The sequence below is a fragment of the Macrobrachium rosenbergii genome, chromosome 23 (assembly GCF_040412425.1).
Source record: "Macrobrachium rosenbergii isolate ZJJX-2024 chromosome 23, ASM4041242v1, whole genome shotgun sequence".
Taxonomy (NCBI): Eukaryota; Metazoa; Arthropoda; class Malacostraca; order Decapoda; family Palaemonidae; genus Macrobrachium; species Macrobrachium rosenbergii.
Window position 1 is genome coordinate 37,326,969 of NC_089763.1, and position 5,000 is coordinate 37,331,968.

At 39.8% G+C, this 5,000-nt stretch overlaps 1 protein-coding gene across 1 annotated transcript in view; it reads left to right on the forward strand.

Moving 5' to 3' along the window:
- The first annotated feature begins 3,126 nt into the window (after positions 1 to 3,126).
- LOC136851506 (inactive rhomboid protein 1) overlaps positions 3,127 to 5,000 on the forward strand; it is a 680,285-nt gene continuing 678,411 nt past the window's right edge. The window contains 1 exon segment of the mRNA XM_067125641.1: positions 3,127 to 3,266. The gene's annotated coding sequence lies outside the window, so the exon portion shown is untranslated.

A 5,000-nucleotide genomic window follows, 5' to 3' on the forward strand; every position in this document is an offset into this window, starting at 1 on the left:
ATCTATAAATTTTGACGTAGTATCAACTTACGGATGTCTCCCACTCCCCTTCTCTCTCTCTCTCTCTCTCTCTCTCTCACGGCTTCAATGGCCATCACAGTTGCAGTTAAGACGCCGTGAAACTTATAATCATTCACTTGTTCATTCTTTCCAAACCCGCCTTCGACCCAAAACATCCGACAATGCTGTATTTATGTCACATAGAGTATACTGGGCTCTTAAGGAACGCGCATTTGTACGTCCCGTCCCCTGTGAGAGAAATAAACTACTGTAGAAATAGTTCCTTTCTTTAGTGTCCACATTTTGTGCCTTTCAACAACTAGCGGGTGAAACTGTTCTTCCGCGAGACAACGAAAAACAGGTAGGTCAGTCGACAGAGAGAGAGAGAGAGAGAGAGAGAGAGAGAGAGAGAGAGAGAGAGAGAGAGAGAAGGGAAAAGGGGTGAGGTGGCCCGTCTCGGTGGAGGGAGGAAGGTAGGGTGTTGGGGGATGTAGGGAGAAAATGCCATGCAAATATGTAAAATTCTTGTTTGTTTATGTTTGTTCTTTTTTTTTTTTGTAACACAGGTAAATTGGGACGCGCTGTTGTCAACTAGGACGCAATCGTTAAAGGGAAGTTAATTAACTGGGTTGGGGGGCGTGCATCTTGCAAATGCCCGCTCCCACCTCGCCACTCGCGCCTGGCACATGCTTTAATGCTCCGAATAGATACGTGGATGCTCCCGAAACGAAAGCATTTGCAAGTGCATTCTCAGTCCCTCCCTCCCTCCCTCCTCCTCCTCTCTCTCTCTCTCAATAAACATATGCAAGCACATGCAACTGTTTGAACGGTTGGTCAAGTATTGTGTCCAGTGTTGCGTGAATGCTTTAATATGTCAATGGGATTGGTGTAAAAAAATTATTATTATTATTATTATTATTATTATTATTATTTAAGCATTGAAGCATAAATAGCTACTAACTTATCAAGCTCCCACATTCTAGAAAGTCCAAATAACAATAAAAAATGGGAAAACAAATTTTTTGTATAATAGTAGTTAATATAAAAAAATAAATCAGAAAAGTCAACGCATATACACATGCATACGTACCGGTATAATGTATATATATAATATATATATATATATATATATATATATATATATATATATATATATATATATATATATATATATATATATAATATATTATATGCATATATAATGTGTATGTGTGTTTGTGTGTGGCAGTGGCTTCTGAATCTGTTGTACCATAACCCGGTTTAGATCATATATTGGAGGGTTGTGAACCCACTGGTAGAGAAACGTGGTTCTCTTTCTCATTTGTGCATTAACATGATACTTATCACTGTAGAGTAGTTCCTGAAGGGGATTGACCTCTTCCTAGTAAATTACGAAATGGCTGTTGGAGTTTGCTGTCTCATACCCCGAATTGTTTCTGTTAACAAAACTAATAGAAAAATAGAATACAAAGTTTTGAGGCTCTGTGTGTGCATAGATACAGTACACAAAAGAAAAATATATATGGTTGTTTTTTGTGTCAGTAGTTTAGAAAGCAGGATCTTAGGGCACTTAGTAGCACAAGGAAAAAAAGTTTTTTTTAGGTTACGTATCGGCAGAGTTGATAGAAAAGCAAGTTGGTGGATGTTATGGGTGGGAAGAGGAGTCTTTGCATGTATATTCAGTTATTATTCGGTTGAAGTGAAAGTTGAAGTCGACGTAATTAGAGAGGTTATTTCGATAAATTCTAATATTTCAAAATGTTAAAAGTATTCAAGTTCGTTCTCCATTAAAATATAAGACTAAAAATGTATAATATTTATTTTTGTTTTTCCTTTTTTTTTTTTTTGGTTCTTTCTTTCGTTTTCATGCTCGTATACATTCATCTTTTATCGGTAAATATGATTCGTGGAATATATCATTACGAGCATTCTTTAGTTGCGTCTAAGCTCTCGGTTTTTGCAATAATTCACTGCATTTACGAGACGTAATTTTCCATTTTGGCCTCACATTACAAGGATTTTTCTTGCGTATGTTTTAGCTTTCTTTCTTACTTTTTATATAAAGCATACCAGACATAAATGTTACGTTAGTAAATATATATGAAGACTGGTCAATGATACAGATACAGCATAATTTACAAGGCAGTTGAATGCTAAACACATCTTCCGGTGTTGCCATTTCAGAAATACAAATAGAGAGCAGGTGAATGAAAAATTGAATTGCTTTTGACTGAGCTGGTGATATAACATGAAAATCTTCTTCAAATATAAGAGACATTCAGTTTTTTTGAATATGTAGTTCATAATTCACCACTTGATTTTTTTTTTTTTAATTACGTTGTAAAACGGGATGCGGCTGATGGAGAGAGATTTCTCTTTGAAAACAGTTGAATTGTGTTTCGTTGTTACGTTCGAAGAAGTGATAATAGCTGTCTGATATTCATGTTTGCGAAAGTGATTGCTTGGGTGTTGGAGGGGGAGGGGAGGTAGGTGGGTGGGTGGGTCTTGGTATGTTGATTTCTATTTTGGGGGTAACGACCTTAGATTTATGCCAATGCTTAGGTCATCGCCTTTAGAGTTTTACTCTCTTTCTTTCTCAGCGGCCGCCCCTCGGGGCATAAACTTGCCCTGCGAAGTCCCGTGCCCTCCCTTTAATCCGAACCCTCTTCCCGAAATCCGGCTATTGGGCGTCGGAAGGCGAAGATGCAGATGTTTATAAATATTTGAGGGTGTCTTTCGGTTTTCAAAGAGGGCGGCAGGATGACGACGTGCGCTCCGGGGGCGGAATTGGCGCCTTCGCGCACTATTGATTGCCGACTTTCAAGATGGCTGCCCGGAGCGAGCGACGGCGGTGCCATCTATAGCAGCTTTCAGAGCATGGAGGAGTCGCCATTGCTGAGTGTGTCAGGATAGCTTGTGCGTTGTCGCCCTTTTCTGATCGGGTTTCAATGTGTTAGAGAGTGTGTTAGAGATCCCAGCATATGCTAGGGAGGCTGCCGGTGTGTTAGAAAGCTGCCGGCATAGGAAAGGAAGTGAGAGAAAGAGAAAGAAGAGAAGAGAGAGAGGGAGGGAGAGAGAGAGAGAGAGAGAGAGCCGATGTTGACCTCGGCATTAAGGCCTGTTCTGTGACCAGTGGGGGAAGGGGGTAGCTGCCCTTCTCCAAAAGGGCTGATTCAGTATTTGTTATTTTAGTGGTGATTCGGAGCTGCAAAATCCTTCAAAATTTCGCTCTATTTCGGACCTTATGAACCCTACAGAAACATACAGTAAGTATTGCACCTTCTTGTTTATGTCCCCCTTCTAGAATCCTAAGCAGAATGCCTTAACTCAGTTAGGTAGGAGTGAATGAATATTTTGTCTATGTGTCTTTATTATTCCCGAATATTATTCTGAATTGAGAAGCAAATCCGAGCATATTTAACGTCAGGGGGAAATTTTTTTTGTCTTAGGTGGGGGGCCGAATGACGTGAGATAGTTGATCGCTGGAAACGTAACTTGTTCGGAGTCAGATTCCATTAGTGCGCATTTCATCATGTATTACAGTTTCAGTTCTGCCGAGAAGTGTTTGAGTATCTGTTCTGGCTTAAAATAGAAGCGAAATCATAATTTCAGTCGTAATATGGATGTAGACGGGAATATTTTAGATAGATCGTGTACCCTCAGTCACCATTTTCTGTTTGGAGTTGGATAAAGGTACCGAGTCGTCCTTCTCCACTCCTCGCTCACCCTGTTTCTCTAGCTCGCTCTCTCTCTCTCTCTCCCTCTCTTTCTCTCTATCTATCTCTCTTTCTCTCTCCTTTTCTCTTTTTCACTCTCTCTCTCTCTCTTTATCTGTCTTAGTTATGTTCATTATTATCAGTATATCTGAATTAAACTGCGCCTGCAGTTTTCTGCGATTTTAATAAGAGGAGGTTGGTTCATGTTGCTACTGCGAATGATTTTCCACGTAGGTTCAAGAAGGGGACGACTCTCGGGGTTGGAACCCCCATCCCCAACCCCACCACCAGCTTCATGGCGAAGGGAAAGGGGGGTTTCGGAATACGAGAAAGAGGTTGGGGACAACCCCTCTGGGTTTAGAGGACGGGTTTTGGTGGAAGAGGTTGCCTGGAAAAGTGCTGGAAAAGGCGAAAGGGGTTGGGTCGGGTCTGGAGGAGAGAGAGTGTGCTGTTCCTCGCTGCCAAATGAAATCAATACACCGTTCGTGGCTGGCTCTCTCTCTCTCTCTCTCTCTCTCTCTCTCTCTCTCTCTCTCTCTCTCTCTCTCTCTCTCTCATTCTCATGTTCTCTCTCTCTCTCTCTCTCTCTCTTTCTCTTTATTTCTCTTTCGCTTTCTCTCGTTCGTTCTCATCTGGCCTTTCTCATTATTTTATTTTTATGTACCCGTTATCTCTTCCACTTTTTATCTTTTCACAGTCCTGCTTCGCCTCTTCCAGCGAATGCATTTCTCTTAGGAAAGTTCTCACACTTTCTTTTCATGCCTTCTCTCTCTCTCTCTCTCTCTCTCTCTGGTGGAGTTTAGTTGGGTTTAGGTAAACCAACATGGCGACTCTGATGTATCTAGAACTACTTATCTTTTACTTTATTTTTGTAAAGGATGGAATGGATTGGGACTTTAAAATTATGATGCGTTTCAACGCTTACTGCTTCGTGTTTCGTTTCATCTCGGTCTCTGCCCCTCTCTCTCTAAATAAAGGTCTTTACATAACACGTAAAATAGAAAGCCTTGTTTTCGTAATATCGAAAGGGTTGTATTTCCAGGCTTCACACCCAAATACATAACTGTAATAGTTGGTCTCGAGGTCTTCAACGCCTGTTCGGAAATAGATTGTGTTTAGAATCCTCAGCCGAAATTCAGTTGGCTTTATGGTGCGTTTGTGTGTGTTTATATATATATATATATATATATATATATATATATATATATATATATATATATATATATATATATATATATATATATATATATATATATATATATATGTATATATATAAATTTATAT